Genomic DNA, 20,027 nt, shown 5'->3' with positions numbered 1-20,027 from the left:
GGGAAACAACTTTACCGTCGGTCAGAACAGTCGTGCCAACTGTTCTTCTTCCGGCTCGTGTTCATTTTGACAGTCGATTAAAGTTTCTAATACAGTTCGATTCCCAGTAACAATGGCCGGGTAGGTTTTTCCTTCTTTTTCTTTTAATCATGCCCTCCTCTTTCTGCCAGATAGAACATTTTAATTATGTCGGTGTCAGTTAGTTTGGGAGTGCTGAGCCGTTTAACGGCCGCCTTGGGAGTTGAACTAAATAAATTGTGAATTGCTTTTCATCAGGGTCGCCAATAAAATTTTGTGAAAGTCCACTTTTGTGGCCAATCCCAATGATTTGGCTAGCTCTCTCTTTCACTGTAAATTGATGCAATACCAATCTATTGCAATCAAACATAAACAGAATTCTTCAGATTACTGAGGACTTATCTAATTATTATTTGTCTATGGGGAAAGAAAAAGCTCTAGACTACTCAAAGCCTCTTTGGGCCCTTAGAACTAGACCAAACCAACGACACAAAAACAAGCCGAACCTAGAACAGTAGTTATTGATTTCTCTAAGATAATGAAATTGGAAGTATTGCAATCGTACCAGAGTTTCTCTTTCGAATTGCCGCCGGGAAATATTTTTGGTGAAGTCCTCTGAATCCGAAAAAAAAGTGGTTTTTCTAAAATTGTGTTCATGTGGGGGGGGGTCTTTGGGTTCTAAAATTGTACGTGGAAAAACTCTCTCAGATCACAATCTGAAAATTTAAAATTTCCATTGGGTACTCCCCGGAGACTACTCAGAAGGGTTAGGCTGGAAACATAGTGGAGCGGCGAGCAAAGCGGCGGAAACAAACACAAGTTAACCGTATGGGACCGCGCATAGTGGGGAGCAAAGCGAAGATAGAGCAACGCTATCTAAATGAGTGTTTTCGCCGCTTTTGCTCTTCGCTATCATCGCCGCTTTGCTCGCCGCTCCACTATGTTTTCAGCCTTAGGTACTACCGGAACACTGCTGGAGGGATTTTCCCCCCCCTTTTTTCAAGATTTACTTGAATGTGGCTCCAACTTACTACACTCTACACTCAAATTTACATCAAATCCCTCCGGAAGATTCAAGTGAGTACATTTCTGTAAAGGAAGAGGATTGCTTTATCATTACGACTGCCTTTGCTAGTTAAGGAATCTGGATATTCCTATTAAATCGAAGAGTTCAGTACATATCGATGTCCAGGCACATCGAATGCTCTGCAATGGTATCTTAGTCGTGGCGACCTTGCTTTTCTAATCGATTAAACATGACCGAAGTCAAGTAAAGCACAGCGCACCCATTACGAATGAGTGAGCTCAAGTTTATCAGCCATTTTGAGCCAGGGCTAGCAAGCCTATAGCGAACCGGACGTATATTAGTGGTCCAGATGTTGCATCAGCTTAGAACTTGCAAAAGCATGCGTGAAGAGATCTTAGGTCACGGACATAGCACGATTCTTGCTCTTAAAGTTCTCCTCTAAAGTACAATTTTAGTATAACGTGAAGTAGTAAAGGTCTAAATGAGTTCGAAATCATAGGTTTTAAGGGCATAATACCACCGGAAGTACCTCTTTACTGATTTTCCACTTTTTTTTTTTAGACATTCTTCACTGAATTACACTTGTTGTAACAAGTAGTTCTGTGCTCCGTAGTATGATGTTAGCAGTTATTTCTCGTGTTTTCTCGTGACCAGAGTTTGAAGAAGTGCAAAAGTTTGAAGCTCGAAAAATGTTAGTAAGAGAAAGTTGTCTCGAAAAAGCTCAATCTTGAATAATTCTCAAGTTATATCTTTTAGGAGCGAGTAATTTTCCTCTAGATCAAGTTTTTATGACGTAGTAGGTTACAACATGTTCGAACATGCAAACTGTTGAAACTTTTCCACGGTTTTTGTGTTGAATATGTTGCATGCGGAATAGAGCTGACACACACACACACACATACGACACGACCAAACCATCAAGGCGCACCTGTTCACACCTGTCCTGTTAATGCATTCAAGTATTCAGTGACGTCATTACTGATTAATTTAGTGTAAATGACTCTTGTCATTTACACTAAAACTTACTATCAAAATGTCATCTTCCATGGTTAAACTGAAACTTAATACTTTTCAACAATCTGTAATTTTCTCCTAGATTTTGTACTTTTCACTTACGAAGCTAGGAAGCGGAAGTGTTGCCGTTTGACTGAAACATTTTTCAGTTTTAAACTTGGTAACCTTTATTTGAAACGCTATCCTAGGGAAATTCAGGAAAAGGGCGTTATCTTGGAGGAAGCAGTGGTTAGGCTAGCCAGAATCAAATGTCAGACTGAATTTCCCTAACCTAGCTGAAAATTGGCTGACAGGAAGTGCCATTTTAATAAGGACATTTTTGACCATAAAAACAGTAGTAGTAAGAAGAGTAATCGCTCCAGATTTTTTTAAAATTTCATTTGACGTTTATAAATCTGATTATAGAGGCACTGAACCAAAAAATAGTGAAGAATGTTGTGTCCCATTATAAATCGTACTCATTCTCTCCAAATAAGACTGTCTTTTTATCTGACGTAGTAGGCTACAACATGTCAGAACATGCAAACTGTTGAAACTTTTCCACGGTTTTTGAATTGTATATATGTTGCATGCGGAACAGAGCTGAGACACACACACACACATACGACACGACCAAACCATCAAGGCGGACCTGTTCATACCTGTTCTGTTTTGTCACAGTTGCAAGTTTTTACTTTTTTAAAATTTTGCCATGATGGAAGTTAGATGAGTGTGAGGAGGAGGCAGTAATAAGAAAAACAATCGATAGTCAGGGGGGCCCCGGAATGTCAGATGACCCGTGCCGCACAGTCTTCACGGTTCATTAGTGCAGTTCATTAGGTGCTTGCTGCCCTCAGCTTGCTGCCTCCAACTTGCCGCCCCACTCTAAATCCTTCCCCTTCCATCATAAAACATTCCTCCACTTAATTTTCTCCCCTCCATACTCGGCCATATTTTTTGGATTCGTTTTTTTCTTATTAAAACAGGATGAAGTGAAGCTGTGGGTCGCTCCTTCAGGAAAAGCTTTTTAAGGAGAGAGAAAAGTGGATTTTTTTCTTGTTTTAAACTTAGTCCTGTTTCATGAAATATTTTCCTGCAGATGTTTCACGCTTTCCTTTTATTCTGTTATGAATACTAATCTTTTCCCGGGAGCGCCTCCCCGATTATGGAGACTTGGTGAACTGGCGGGTCTGCAAGTGGGATTCCTCTATGCCCTTACTAGAATATAATAGAATAAATATTTATTATAATAAATATATTCAATACATAAAATAAATATAGAAGTATAAATGTATAAAAACATTTCAACCTTCTTAACTAAGTGAAGTAAGAGAAAAGTTAGGTGAGGTACAGGGCCGGATTTAGATGAAAAGAGGCCCTAGGCTATTCCACTTATGGAGGCTCTTTCACCTCCCATTTTTAAGTTTGTAAATTACATGAGAGATAATAAAGTACATCACTGAAACAGTGTTTTAGTGTTCACTGTTTTTAGAATAGTATAATTTTAATTTTGGTAACAATTAGAATGTAGGCCCCTCTTGATCTTGAGGCCCTAGGATGAAGCCTAGTCAGCCTATAGGAAAATCCGGCCCTGGGTGAGGAGGATTGGAATGCAGGGGGGAAAAAAAGGAGAGGAAAAACCCTGCAGCTAGTGTAGAGAGTTAGAGTAGTAGGATATGTTTTAGGTCTTCTGTGTCCTGTATGTTGTAGAAGGATCTGTAGGAGGCTATGTCGCGGCAGAGTGGATTGGGATGGACAGTCTAGGATGGAAAGAAGTTTTGAGCAGACCATTTTGGATCATAGGAGTGTACCGGGGGGGGATAATGGACGAATCTGTGGAGTGCGTCGTGTTGCGAGTCTCAGAAATCTGTTCTTGCGTTTTTCCTGGAGTTTCTTGATGTTACCTACTACAAGTCAGGGGCTCCAGGCGGAGCAGGCGTTGGAGCAACATCGGCGCCTAATGACTACTTTGAAAAAGGAGTAGTTTGTTGTGTTACAGTCATTTTGGAGTCACTTGGAGAGAAGAGGAACTAATAGTCTTATAGTCCAGTTTGCCTGCGTTTAGTAGGTTCCACACAGGGACAAACACAATGGGCCTCTCTTTTAGCTCCAGCGTTTAGCCCTCCCTGGTGTTCTAATCCAATCTTGGGATAAACTCAACCCTTTTGCGGGGGTGGGGGCCAAATCTGTAGCACACCAAAAATTCTTACTTCCAATAAACACATACCATCTCAACTCCGCAGACTCTCCCGAGCGAACCACAAAATTGTTGAAGTAAATCGTATAGTAGAAAGAGCTAGGACCCAAAGCAAACTTTGTACTTCACCGTTTCCACTCTACCGCACAAGAGATTTAAATGAACACAATATAGTCCCGCGGCTGAAGTACAAAGGGCGGATATGGAGTGGGGAGGTCGAGCTGTGCCCTTTCACGACTTCCCTTCCAAACCCCCTCCCCTCCAAAAGAACTACTTGATGAAATTTATGACGTCATAAACTAGAGGGTAACAAAAAATTTTTGCAGTATATAAGACTCAGCAGCTGCAAAATTCTAAACCGCGGCGGGCCAACCAGCTGTTCAAACTGCCTCACAAATCAACCGCTATCTGTTTTAAATATATATACTATTTTTGGCGGGAAGCTTCCCGCTTTTGTTGGTATAATAAATGTATTAAAAAGAAAAAATACAATAAAATTTGGCCGGAAATATGTATGTTTTACCTTCACTAACTCTACTGAGAGAGGTTTTTTTTTTCTTCTTATTCATGCAAATTCTCGATTTTGAATTTAAACCGGAAATACCCATTTTGGGGGGGTTCTATGAGCCGGAAAGAAGGGTGTTTTTTTTTAAAAAAATAGCTCTGTGTGTCTGAATTCATCGTCACTGAATTGCGTCAAATCGCAGAATAATTTTCCCAACAGAAGGAAAAGGGTTTTCCCACAAAATCTATCCACCGGAAGTAGCACAGTATTGAATCAATTTCCTGAAAACTCGGTGTACTAGTTGCTTATGTGTAGGATCTACATTAAGGGCACTCTTCGTGGTCAAGGGGGGTGGTTGGTCAAGCGTCCCTCTAACGTGCTATTACTGTTCATTGAACAGTCTTACTGGCCTGCGTTCCTTCCCCACTTATTTTGGGTGGAACCGCCCTTCTAATACAATCTACAATTAAGGATTCAGGATTGGCGAGGAATCGGTCCAAATAAAAACAACAACTCGTCTTTTTTTGCCAACGTTTCGACAAATATATTTATTGTCTTCTTCAGGGCTGCGCAGAAGTGATGTTACCTCCACCAGAACAAGAGCTGAATTGAACAATTGGAGAGCCATTGGCAAAAAGATGAGTTGTTTTTATTTGGACCGATTCCTCGCCAATTCTGAATCCCTAGTTTAATAACTTTACGGTCACGAAACCAATATATTCACAATCTACAAACATTTGTAGTTTGGCCATTTTTTGACGTGAATACGTCTTTAAATTTGCTATCATATGGAGGCAATCCAAAAAAAAAACCTAATGATAACAAAATCGGGGGGATACAGTTTGGCATTATAGTTTCGAATCTATCGTCTACATCCAAAATTAAATTAGACCACTGAATAGCTAATGGATCAAAGAATTCAGTACGATAAGCGAGAACTGTGACGCATCGCACGCGGTGCAGGGGGAAGCGCCGCCATTTTGAGATCATTTTGCTGCGTATCGAGATTTGCGATTAGTATAACTTTTGACTCGGAGAAGCTACGATGTTCGTTTAAGTTATAATCGTCAGCTGTCGTCACAATCTATCGATTGTATGTAAAACATTAGTGTAAAATAGGGACAGTGAATATAATAAGGTGTTAGAATAAAAAAATATTATCAAAAATATATAATGTCGGCCTATACGCGTCGAAAAGCCAAAACCAAATACAGGAGATCGTATACGGTTGGAAAGAGCTTCTCAAGAACAATCGAATGGTAATAATAAAACACCACATGACCGAGTCAAGCTGTGCCGGGAACGTAAAAGAATGAATGCGGCCGAGCGGATCAACGACGGTGTCCAGTATATTTGCAGCTGGGGCACAGTTGAAATTATGCAAGTGGATGATGAAATCGCTTCTACATCGACAACGGACTGTATTGGCATAGATTGTGTTCGATAGTCGATTTGTTTCCTTGATTTCATCCTAAATACATAAATAAAAATATTTTATACAAAAAAAAAAATAACGCGCTACGTAAACGTATTCACGTTACAATACAGTGGTCGTGTCCATGACACAGCCACAGTTATTATTTTTTTCCGAGCTGGATCGTTCAGAACAGCAGCTAGGGAAGGAAAAAGTCGTGCGAGTGTTCACATCAAATCAAAATTATTCTATAAATATATTTTAATTTCCCACTGGAAAATTAATTACTTCGCCAGATGTGTTTAATTTGATTAAAGGAAAAAAAAGGAAAAGCCTCTGCCCGTAAAAGCAGGCTGTCCAACTTAATAGTTCTCCAACCATTCATCTCGCCTCTTGCCCAAAGACTTCCTGTGAATAAATTAATTAAAAAAGAAAAAAAAATCTGCCTCACACACTCACACGATTTCCTCCATTTTCTAATTCCATTTTCTCCAAACTATTTTAGTAATCATTGGAAATAGTCTTAACCACCACTCTACAGAGTTTGGGTACGCTGTAAAAACTGGAGTCCAGGTTATGGACTTGGAAAGAAAAAGCGTCCACCTCTTCCCCCACCTTTCATGATTTTCTCTTTTAGAGTTTTCTAGAAAATAATTTTCCAAGTCTGCGTGCAAGGTAAAGCGATAGTAAAATTGGCGGTTCCCTCACTTATAATTGAACTGGAGTCCAATTGATTGCTGTTTAAGGCTGGAAACATAGAGGATGCGGCGAGCAAAGTGGCGATGATAGCGAAGAGCAAAAGCGGCGAAAACAAACACAAGTTAATATATGGGGTCGCGCATAGTGGGGAGCAAAGCGAAGATAGAGCAACGCTACCAAGAGAGAGTAGAGCAACGTGTTGTGACATGTTTGATTTCTTCGCTCTCATCGCGCTCAATTTTCAAAGGTTAAAATGGGATATTGCTGCATTTATTGGTGTAGTTTTTTTAAAGAAACCTCTGTGGGACCTAAAGGATCTTCTACATCACAACCGATTTGTGTTGGATAAGAAATGGGACAGGATTAATGGGGTTAACATTGAAATTCGTCCTTTTTTTGATTAACATGCCTACAACACTGGTTAGTATGTAATCAAATGTTGAAATAGACATTCGAAAATACTCATGAAACTTGCCAGGATGCTCCCGAAGTTGTTGGTACAAGTGATGGAATTCACCTTGTTCATGTCTAGTCCTGTTTATATCATGTACACTGCAGCCTCCTACTACTAAGCTGCTGTAAGTACCAAACTTTTCAAGGAAGAATTTTCTTATAGAAATAATTCCTCTCCATCTTGTCTCGTCGAAAGGAGAAACGCGACTAAACTCGTTACTGTGTGCATGCGACTCTTTGCTCGCTGTTCGTCGGTCTCTTTGATCTGAAGCAACTATCATCGCCGCTCCACTATATTTCCAGCCTAACTGTGGTTTCGAGGTAGGAAGTTTTTAAATATGTGCAGAGCATGGTTTCTTTTTCTCCAACGCTAATGCCACTAGATCTTCTTACCGGAACTTAGGCTAAAGAAAAGAGGAAGTGATACTTTATAAACCACCAGTTTAATTTTAATGGCAGATTTATTCATCTTAGCTGGGATGCATCTTCCTCGCTCTACTTATCGCACTTGGCTGGAAAAACCTCTCATGAAACATTTTAAAACCTTTTTTCTTCTTTAAAGTTTTCCTCTTGTATTCTATTTTCTCATCTTTTTTTCTCTCTCTCTCTTTGTGCTGTGTTAAGTAACTGGAAATTTATGGTGGAAAAATTCTGAAGCTTTCAAAGATTTTCCTTTTTACTCGGGTTAAGGAAAGCATTTTGCGACTATGTCAAATTTTCTCTTAATTAGTTTTTCTTTGGGAAAACCTCCACGACCAAAAAAAAAAAAAAGTATTCATAAAAATGGTTCCCCGCTCCGCCCGTGTGGGGTGCGTGAAATTCCGGAAAGCTTTAACTTCCGTTTGAGTATAATTCCTCCCACCCCTGGAACCTGACAGTAAATCTTGAGCAAAGTAAGTTCTTTCAACCGGAAATGACTCTCTTTATAGAATGCTCTTTTTTTTCCACTATTTTGGAGTTTTCCTTGAAAACTGTTCTAACGATTTTTCCTTGTACATCGTATGTTCATTGCGTTCATGTAAGATTATGGCTTTTAGCACAAACATTTTCCCAAGAAAAAACATCGTTGACTTTTAATTTAACGGTTTAAGTAAGTCCGTAAGCACACAGTGAGCTACTTCCGGGCGCTAAATGAACTCATATCTGGTGTCGTAACTATAACTAACTTTCTCTCATGATTCGAACTCACAAATTTCGAGTCCAAACAATTTTGAGAAACTTATTTAATTTATAGTAACATTTTAGGTATAGTTTCAAAACCGTATACAATACTACGGCACGACCTCTTTATAGAGGTAAGCCTATCCAACTTTTTATGGGGAAGAAAAATTGAAGAAAAACCGTTGAGACAATTTGAAGAAATTTTTTTTTTTTTAAAGAAAACAAAACTTTAGTTAAGAGCAATTTCCCGGCTTAAGGAATTTCAAAGTCAAGAACCATGAAGGGCGTACCCTTCACGAAATATTTATTTTGTGCTTCCTGCAATTTTCTTTTTTGGTCTTCGAAGATTGAGCGATCTATACACAATATATTCTTTAAAAAAACACAGTTTATGGTGGGAGGGAGAACTCAATACAAAAAAATCTACCCGGATCACGAAATTGAAACCTAGGAGGAGATACGTACAAGACAAACTGGTTGGTATGTATAGAAGGAGATTATAACTGGAAAGCTAAATCTTCCTCCAGAGACAGATTGCTACCTTTAGATGATGGATGCTGAAGGATCACTTTCAGTGATGGCGGTGAACACGGTGATCGAGTGATGGACGGACATCCGGGATATTCCTTCTGAGGTAGAGAGACGAGCCTTCCACCCAGCAAGGCTTCTGAAGAGAAGTTTTAGATTAGACCGCCCGCTACTCACTCTGGTGGGTGCCCCTTCACAACAGATTAATGGAAAACTTCATCCAAGTTTTCCGCACAGATTTCCCCCCCATCGCCGCCGCCAAGAAGAGGAAGAAGGCCCCCCAGTGGAGTTGATATTATGTACATGTAGCTTCTTTACTGCTTTAAAGAGACGAAAATTTTCTTGATAAGTAGGACTGAGTAAGTTATAGCCTCTACCAATCTCAAGGTTCGACCTCATTATTATTCTTCTAATTCCTCAGCCAACCTTTTCTACAGATTGCAAAACTATACATAATACCTACTGGAAATCCTATCCCAACCGCTCCCTGAGAAACTGCCCTTGAAATTAAATGATCTAAGTGAAATCTATAGGCAGTAATATAAATATCATAAGTGATTACAAACTTACAAATCTACAATTTGTATTTCTTTTTTTTTGCGTTTATTTGTGGTACAATCAGCTCGTTGGCGCTATAAGTAACTATGATAACAGTGAACAGTAGAAGCAATTGAGTGGAGAAGTTACCGCAGTGGTAACACTCCAAAACATTATATGGTTAGTCACTCTATTCACTGGAGAGGAGATCACGAGGCCACACTGTCTTTTAAGACGTCTTGTCCCCGGATTATCAGGAAGAGTTCTTGAAGAAAGATTCTGGAGCTAGAGGGATTTACTATGAGATTGCAGGTTGAAGTGGAGTTTTCTGTATCGTGTTTTAGCAACTTCGGTGATAAAAGGAACGTTAAGTTCAGTGTATACAGGGTGTCCCAAGCTATATGGATAACGACTTTTTCTCGGAAACTAAGATAGCTAGAAAAAAACTAAAAAATACGTGTTCCCTTAGTTTTTTTGTTAGGAATCCAAATTTACTTTGTAAATTTTTTTTGGTGCTGCCAGAAGCGAGATACAGGCACCAACTTCATTTTTTCAAATGGGAAGGTGCGGTTTTTATTTCAGAAATAGATTCCTCTATTTTTTTAAAGAAAAATTTACTTGAACTGTTTTTTTCTGTGAGCGATATTTTAGAAGTTATGAATGAAAACATGATTCTTATAATAAACGTCAAAATGATAATATTTTAACGGTTTTTTCATTAAATAAGAAGAAAAGTACTATTTTATTATAAATTTCACTCCTCATTAATATTACAGATCATGCCCGAAATGGCGTCCACCATTAGAGATGCATAGACATGCACTTTCCTGCCAATTGTCCCTTACTGCCAAAGAAATAGATTCGGCTTTAACCGAGTTACAGGTATCTATTATTCTCTGCTTTAGTTCATCTACAGATGCAATCCCGGCTTGATTCTGATGCACCTAGATTTAGAAATGCTTTAATTGTCCAGAGAGGGTTTTGGTCTGAAGTCTAAGAGTCTTTAAAGTAGTCGATAGCGTCTGTTTTTAGTTCTGTTCTTTTAAGTCTAGTGTGTGGGGGTTCCAAGAAAGTCTTCGGGTCTAAGTAAAGCCCAAGGTAGCGGGGGCAACGTTTACTACTGGTAGAGGTGTTAGGTTATTTTTTATTTATTTTTATTTATTTATTTTTTGCCTGTGTCCATAAATACAATATAAAAGGCACGTCAAACATAAGAAGAACAATAACAACTATATGCCACTAATCTAGAATAACGGACTTCGCACTGTGTATTAAAACTAACTTTATATTGTATATTAAAACTTTCAGTCTTGTTTGAAATGTTCATCACTCCACTCTGCGTTTATAAATTCTTTTATATCATAAAAACAGTTCCTCATCAAAAAACGGGTGATGGTTCGTTTGAAGTGATTCTCACTTAACCGTCTTACACTTAAAGGAAGAAGACTGGTGGAAGAGTAATGCGTCGAAGAGTGAAGGTGATGTTTTGGCGACTTAGTTTCATTAAGCTTTATAGCTTAATTTCTTGAACCACTCTTCTAATGAGGAGAGATGAGATTGCAGATATCTGTGAGCTAGCACAGGATCATGATAAGTAGACAGTAAGGCGGTGTCATCTGCGTATGTGAGAAGTATGATGATAGGATCTGTTGGTATGTCTGAAGTGTAAAGGGAGTAGAGAATAGGACCAGAATGCTGCCCTGTGGAACTCCAGCGTCGATTGGTTTAAGTGGGGAGAAAGAAGATTCTTTTTGCACTCGGAAGTATCTGTCGGACAAGTAAGATTTTATGATTAAATAGAACCTGGCTGGTAAAATATTCTTAAGCTTCCACAAGAGGCCAGTGTGCGGTTTTTGTTGGTTATAACGTGTTTTAGGCCCTCCTTTAACTTAAGGGGTTTGTTTCGTTTAGAATGTGTTTAGCTATAGTTACTGGTACGAGCTCTGTGAAGCTCTAATTAATAGCATCATTGTACCTATTTGTGAAACAAAGATCAAACTGTACAAATGTCGGACATAAAAGCAGAATGCCCCTCTAATAACAGTAAGATTTATAAGCAATGTTGCCACCATAAATTAAAGAAATTCTTCCATTTTTTATTCTCTGACAAAATTTGAAGTTATTAAAATTTTCCAAAAGAGAGCATTACTGAGGCACCAAATTACGCAATAATTCATTAGACAGTGTTGCTGCAATAAATCTCGAACAGTGCTACCAACACTGCAGGACTAGTGCTTCTCTATGAATTGATACTTTACTATTTATAGTTTCCATTTACACTAGCGGGGCCCCCCCAACCACCCGCTCCTGAAAGCTTAGTTCTCAACTATATAATTCAGGGCGGCCATCCATCTCATACTTTTGCGCAACATTGCTCACTCTGACAAACTGTCAACCATTTTTGAACTGTTCAAGAAGGAGCATGAACTTTCTTCCTTAAGTTTCAACCAAAAGTAAAATCCTGTTTTTTGTTTTTTTTTTATAGGATTTAGCCAGCAGCTTTATTTATTGGGAGGTGATCAATGAGCCTCCTTATTGGTGCCAGACGAGTTCATACAGCAGCCTCCTCCAGTTCTAGTCATCCAAGAACTCCCACAAATCGTGAGAGTTCTATGGACAGTATTTTATACCAAAGATCAATCTCTCTGATAATGGGCTGAAAAAAAAAAAACTGTGGCTGTGTCATGTTCACGGCCGTGTGTTGTACGTGAATACGTTTACGTAACGGGTTATATTTTTTATATAAAAAAAATGGACGTCGACGCCAGGAGCGAACACAATCTATGCCTATACAGTCCGTTGACGATGTAGAAGCGATTTCATCATCCACTTGCATAATTTCAACCGCCCCAGTTGCAGATGTACTGGACACCGTCGTTGATCCGTATTCATTCTTTTACGTTCCCGGCACAGCTTGACTCGGTCATATGGTGTTTTATTATTACCATTCGATTGTTCTTGAGAAGCCCTTTCCAATCGTATACGATCTCCTGTATTTGGTTTTGGCTTTTCGACGCGTATTGGCCGACATTATATATTTTTGATATTTTTTTTATTCTAACACCTTATTATATTCACTGTCACTATTTTACACTAATGTTTTATAAACAATCGATAGATTGTGACGGCAGCTGACAATTAAAACTTAAACGAACATCGTATCTTCTCCGAGTCAAAAGTTACTACTTATTGCAAATCTCGATACGCAGCAAAATGATCTCAAAATGGCGGCGCTTCCCCCTCCACCGCGTGTGATGCGCCACAGTCCTCGCTTATCGTAATGAATTCATTGATCCTTTAGCTATCCAGTGGTCTAATTTAATTTTGGATGTAGACAATAGATTCGAAACTATAATGCCAAACTGTATCCCCCGATTTTGTTATCATTAGGTTTTTTGGATTGCCTCCATATGATAGCAAATTTAAAGACGAATTCACGTCAATACGCAATATTGTTTTCATTTTTGTTTAGCTGCCACTCAATTAATCACATTTAAATCGTCATGAAAGTTTCGGCAACACATTGTTACACTGAGAAACGGAAGGAACTAAACAAAATGGCGGGGAAAAATTCTAAAGTGGATAATCACACAATCACAGCTTATTGCTTTTTAGCGAGATAGGAAATACTATTCCAACAGGATTAGTGATTAAGGCAGTAAATTCGTTCCGAGGGCGGAAGTAGGTCGAGCCAGCAAGAATGGACGGCGGCCGTTAGAGTTGTCCAGAGGATATGGTCGTTGAAATTTTATACGTCAAGAATGGCCTTGGGTTTTGTGAGGATGGCGGGATAATAGCAGATCGTACAGTCAGCACTCTGTTCCCAATCTGTGGCTGGGCGGGGGTTTGGAGAGGGCAGGATTACAGTTTCTCTCCTTGCATCCTTGCAGATTTTCTCTGGATCTTGACAACTATAAAGCTTTATTTTCTCACTAGACGCGGTAAGGACGTTTTTGTCAAGTTTAGGGTTAAAGTTGTAAAGTAGTTCTTTTGTTTTATTTTCTTTACAAAAAAAGAAATGTACAAACAATCATAGAATCGATTTCTGCAGCATCGCAACATTCGGTTATCCAGCTGATTTTTTTCCAACAAGGCATTTTTCCAAAAACATCTCAAGATGAAGTCCGGCTTGAAGCTGCTTTGTCCTTAATGGTAGTGGGACCTTAAACTGCCCATGAAAAATAGGCTTTCATTTTACATTTTTACATTCGATGTGGTACACGAATGGCTCCAAGACGGAGGAGGGTGTGGGAGCGGGAGTGTACGGGGCGAAGCCGAAATGTAGCTTTTCGGTTAGCCTAGGGAAACTGGGCTACGGTTTTTCAGGCTGAGCTAGCTGCAATTAGGTTCTGTGCTGCCGAGATTGAAGGGCGAGGAATTATTAATTCTAAAGTCGTAATTTTCTCGGATAGTCAGGCTGCTCTACGAGCTATTTAGTTCCTAGCAGGTCAAATTCAAGGCTGGTTCAGGGACTGTCTGGGTGCCCTGAAGGAAATTAGGGACCAAAATAAGGTGTCTTTCTGGTTTGGGTTACCTGGTCATTCAGGATGTAAGGGAAACGAAATGGCAGATTTATTTGGCCCGGGAAGGCTCTGCGGGACACTTTGTTGGCCCGGAACCCTGTTTTGGGGTTTCGAAGTGTGTTAAGTCTGCGGCCAATTAGCTTATGGGTGCAGAGTAGGTCTCAGGAGTGGTGGCTCAACACCACTGGGCAGAGACAGGCGAAGAAGTTTATTAAAGGCTATTCGCCGAGGCTGACTGCAGAATTAATCCGTCAAGGCCGTGGGGCTATAAGGCAGGCCTATTAACCAGGCCACTGCAGGCACAGAAAACACATGCATTGCATGGGCCTGGCCTTTGTAGGTTCTGTCAGGAAGAAGAGGAAACAGCACTGCACGTGTTGTGTCAGTGTGAGAGGCTTGTCCTGGCTAAGGATGTTACTTCTCGGGGAGGAAAAACCAAGGCCTGTGAGAGCTTTACCCAAGGGGTCGCTCTCCAGAATTAAGAGTCTTATTAAAAGGACAGGTCTGGAGGGCGAGCTCTAAAGTTGGGGAGCCACAATAGATCCACTGGGGTCGCTGTGGCGTAAGCATTGAGGCCGCCCTAATCTAATCTAATGTAAATTTTTACATAATATTTAATTATATTTGGAAAAAAAAATCAGAAAAAAATTTTTAAACCAATTCTGAGAAGGTATGAAGTAAGGTAATGTAACGGTTCTTACTCTGTGAAATGTTAGTTGCAATTATGCATTACAAGTAATATATTTTGCCTTGGTGGTGGCGGTGGAGGGGGGCCTCTCACTTTAACACTTTAAGGGGAACTGACAAGCTGACAACCAAGGGAGTCTTCCTTTCCTTCACTGTTATCTATATTTAATTTAAACATCCTTCCGGGGAATGTCTGTCAGTGGCGTAGTCTAAATTTAATTTCCTTTTTAGCATTCTCCCCACCCCTGCCTCGCAGGATCCGTGGCTAAAATGAATATTGTTGGTAAAATATTTTCACTAAACAGCTGTTGGACATGATCTCGCTCTCTCTCACTCTGAGTAGTGCGTGAGATGTACACGTCACGGAAATAAGACTGACAAGTACTACACTCTTACGACTTTATGAAAGGCTAATTTGTGAATTTTGAAGGTATCCGTTTTTTCCCCCCCTCCAATAGCTTGGGAATTTTTCGCTGCTCCTGTAATGCAGGTGAGAATGCATCCAGTCGTGAATCTGGCGGGAAACATTCGTTCGGGATATATACACACAACTCTCTCTTACTAATTTAAGAATACAGGTAGTCCTCGGGTTACGACGTTTCGTGGTTACGACTACCATTTACAGTGCAGTACTGTACAGTAGTATGAAAAGCCCGCGAACTATTGTACGTGATTTGGTGTGCAGCGGCTCGGGACCGAGGAAGACGGCGTCACCAGCCAATAAAACATCGTTGTCACGATCACTTTATTTGCCCTTCATTATGGCTTCCAAACGTAAGGCAGACTCTTCTGATGGCAGTGCATCGAAGAAAAGGAAGGTCATCACCATGGAAGTGAAATTAGATATCGTAAAGTACACTACTGTTTTTTTTATTACTGTTTCATTTCATTATTAAACGTACTTTACAGTATTTTATATGTGTTTTTTGATAATTATGTCGGGTACTGTGTTAGGTTAGGCCAGGGGTCGGCAACCCGCGGCTCGCGAGCCGCATGCGGCTCTTTTATCCTAATTTTGTGGCTTTTCAGCCTGTCCAAAATATATTGTATATTTCAATTTTAATGAAAAAAATGAAAATTTCATTTATTAAAGTAAAGATATTTTCTCAAAAAGAATTTTAAATGTGATAGGTTTGGAAATTGAATAGAATTACTTATTTTAAAATACAGTACGTAATTATAAAAGACTGCCGCCATTTTCATTCAAATACAGGTTTAGTTATTATTTATTCGTTTTATTTACTTTGCAATATGTGAAAATAAATATATAAAATTGTCAAAGTTAAGTGTTTTTCAACGTTACGCTTTGTCGGGCAGTTTTTGACGATTTACCCTTTTACCATGCCCTACCGGACAGTTTTAAAACATTTAAATGTTATAGAATATCATAAAATAATAAATTGTTAATACAAATGATCTGCAGAGTTGTTTTCACTATCATCCTTGCGGCTCTTGGTAAGATTTATTAAAATTATTTAAGGAGAAATGGCTCTCTACTTGAAATAGGTTGCCGACCCCTGGGATAGGCTAAGTGCTTACAGTACTGTACTGTTTTTATGGTAATACAGTACTGTACTGTACTGTATATGGTACAGTTTACATATGTTCCGACTTTACGTCGAAAAAACGGTTTACGACGCCGCCTAGGAACGGATCAACGTCGTAAGTCGAGGACTACCTGTATTCTTAAATCTAAAAATGATGATCACATAAATATAACTGTAGGAGGTAACACTTAGAAGGTTCTGAGTGAATCTATCAGATAGGGAGCACCACAGTCTTCTTCCCTCTTTAGAAGTCTCCTCACCTAACCGAACGTGATACTCACATCTTGAACATCTTTTCAAATCTTGAATATTATCAAGAAAATTATTGGTTCTATTTTCGTGGAAAAAAAGAGATAATAATAATACTTTATTTATTATTTATTTTTTTTGAAAATATACAAACAATAAATGAGTAAAGAAAATAAAACTTAAAGTAAAGAAAAAAGTGATCAAAGTATTAATAGCATGGCAAACAGCCGTCTGTCAGAGTTTACTACATTAATTACACAAACAAAAGCAATAACAAAATGTAATACTACTTGAAATATAAAAAGATAAATAAATAAAAAGAACCACTTGAATCAATTTGAAAATACTATCAGCATAAATATAAACCACACTCCAAGACAAATTTACACATATATATTAAAATCCATTAAATAAATTTATAAAGGAAAAATATAGGTTAAAAAAAAATACTAAGAAAGATCTGAAATCCATTAAATAGTTATTTATTTAACAAGTGCGGAAAGTAGTACTTTTCCTCACACGAGGCAGGGTTTGCACCCACGAGGCGAGTGCAAGTGAAAATTGCCGAGTGTGAGGAAAATACTTTACACTCGAGTTAAATATTATATTTTTTCTGCAACCATTAGGGTTATTATCTAAAAAAAAAACTAAACAGGAATCACTAGAATCCATTTTAAATTTCTGTAAGGTAACACTATAACCTTTTTAACTGTTATAATTAAAAATATCTAATCTATATATATAAAAATGAATGTCTGTTTGTTATAGATTCAAAAACCATACATCCAATCGCCGTGAAAATTTGGGAAATTATTAGGTATATCCCCGGGAAGGTTTTTGCAAAGTTTTTTTAAAATCAGAGTTAGGGTTCTAGGTGCTCCCGAACAAATATCCCAAAAATATCAAAATAACATTTAATTAGTAATATTTGTTGAATGTGTAACCATGAAAACCATGAAAAACAGTTCTTTGCAATTATTAATACGAGAATAAATTATACCGAAGATGGTGGAAAATCCATTAAACTAAAAGTACTCAACAATACTATTGACGTTGATCATCGTTGGGTAGTACCATATTCTCCATTACTACTAAAAACGTATAATGCTGAGTACTGCAATTCAGTGAAAGCGATAAAGTATATTTGCAAATATGTGAACAAAGGAAGCGATATGGTAGTGTTTGGAGAGGAAAATACAACTGCATCTAACGATGAAGTCACCTAATATCAACTGGGACGCTACATAAGTAGCAATGAGGCCGTATGGCGTATTTTATCATTTTCCATTCATGAGCGATATCCAACGGTTGTTCATTTAGCAGAAAATGGACAGCGTGTGTATTTTACATCAGAAAATGTACCTGCAAGAGCAATGTCACCACCTCCAACAACATTAACTGAATTTTTCACATTATGTAGAAATGATACCTTTGCAAGGACACTACTGTACTCTGAAGTAGGGATAATTTTATTGTTAATTTTCATTTCGATGTATTGTATACATTTGATCATTAATAAATTATGTTTGAGGTATCAAAACTGCCTTTTTGTTAAACACAGCAACGAGTGAACGGGTACAGCTAGTTATTTATTAAAATATTATTTTTATTTCTATATTCCTTTTAATTTTTATATAATTTTTTTAATTATTTAGTTACGTTAAATAAGCTTATTAAAGTTTTACAGAAAATATTTATGTTAATAACAAAACTTCTTATATCAAGGAAGCATAATAAAGTTTTTCTACTCACTAGTGAGGAAAGTGACACTAATAGGAATTTTTCCCCACTAGTGAGGTAAAGTTGGGCATTACATAGCTGATTTTAATTGAGTAATGAGAACATTCCTACATGGTTGCAGAAAAACCTTATTCTTATTTTTAAAATGCTTTTAAGTAGTTTAAAACTATTTCCCTTTTATAATGGTTGCACATTCAACTAAGCAGCCATTACCATTAGATATGTGGCGTGGGCGTGGCCGTTGTTCTATGGGTGTGGTCGTCATGAAAGTCCCAGCTTGTGATTGGCCAGAACGCTCCGCCCATTTTTCATCCCCTTTTTCTACCTCTGCATTCTGATTAGTTAATTGTTAAACACCAATTATTTTGTTAGAAAAATATAGTTTAGATTTTTTTTTTACTAATTTCCTCCCCTCCCCCCATAGGTATTTGATAAATTATCAGAAAATGCAATAACAAAAATTTTACTTGAAAATATTGACTCAAATTTTTAATAATATACAATCTGTTTTATGTTACATTATGTTTAGGGAGAATCAGAAAAAACTAGGTAGATTTGTAAGATTTTTAAGGAAAAAGAAGTCGAAATCTGTATTTGTTTAGATGTGGGTGAGGTGATGTAAGTCCATCATGTTGTCTTTTAACGGAAACTGGTATCTAACTTAAATAACGGATTTTTCCTTTCTTCTAACAGGACAATTAAATACACCAGCTCCAATCCAGGTTAACGATTTCTTTTGTTCACTGAACATCATTGTCTTACCGACAGTTATACCCTTATCTGAGGATCAGTTTCTGGAAATTATTTTTTATTTTTGTCTCAGGAAAACTAAAAACGGGTATTTCCGATGAAAAGTCAATCCTTAACGGGACAAAACAAATGTTTCCCTACTCTAAAGTGTCGTTCTAGTACAGTGTTTCCCAACCTTTTTTGGCTCGCGTACCACTTTGGTAGTACGAGTACATCATGCTAAATTGTACCACTCCGTAAAAAATGATTGTATTTTGTGAACTTTGTTGTTCCGAGTGTGTTATTTTATTATCATCATCTTTATTTGTTATAGAGATAGAATGTATCTGTTACAAAGGAGTTCAAGTTCATGTTCACTTAATAAACTTTGTAAAGTGTAAGATCTTAGTTTTAAAACTTTTTTTAAATTAAATTTAATGTTGCTTGGATAGAGCTTACTCATTACAATCAGTAATCTTTCAGTAGATTTTTACAAAGTTATCATTTAAGTTCTGTCACATGATAATTCTATTAAATTTTCTTTATCTTTCATTGATAATGATGTAGCTTTTCCTAAATTTTCTTTATAGAAGGAGGTTTGAAATCCAGTTATCATTAGTGTTTTCAGATCACTTTAAGACCTTTCATAATTTTTCTTGGTAAATTCCTTGCGCGGTTTTTTTTTTTAGCGAGGAAAAGTCGAGCGAATGTTTACACCAAATTTTCTTTATTATGATCTGTAGACATGGAAAAGCGTAAGGGGTTTTGGTGAGAAAATGAACACGATCGGCCGCAAACTTACTTCCATTTCACTTAGAAATGGCAGAAGAAGATCAATGTTAAAAACTTTTCGGGTCGAACGCTTGGTCGAGTTCAATAAACTGCTGCGGCTTTCAATTTGTATGCAGACAGAACAAACTGGCTCGTACTTTACAACATACAGATGTGAGTCTGCGCGTCCAGAAATCTAATTATATTATTTCTTCTAGAAAATTATTCAAAATAGCAGTGTTCTTTTTT

At 37.9% G+C, this 20,027-nt stretch overlaps 1 protein-coding gene across 4 annotated transcripts in view; it reads left to right on the top strand.

The window, feature by feature from the left end:
• Dgk (diacyl glycerol kinase 1) overlaps positions 1–20,027 on the top strand; it is a 129,584-nt gene that overhangs the window by 33,423 nt on the left and 76,134 nt on the right. The window lies entirely within an intron of this gene.

This window comes from Rhodnius prolixus, unplaced genomic scaffold (genome assembly GCF_049639745.1).
Source record: "Rhodnius prolixus isolate KJV_2025 unplaced genomic scaffold, Rpr scaffold_13, whole genome shotgun sequence".
Taxonomy (NCBI): domain Eukaryota; kingdom Metazoa; phylum Arthropoda; class Insecta; order Hemiptera; family Reduviidae; genus Rhodnius; species Rhodnius prolixus.
Note: the sequence above shows the minus strand (reverse complement) of the source record. Positions and strands in the feature narration are given on the sequence as shown.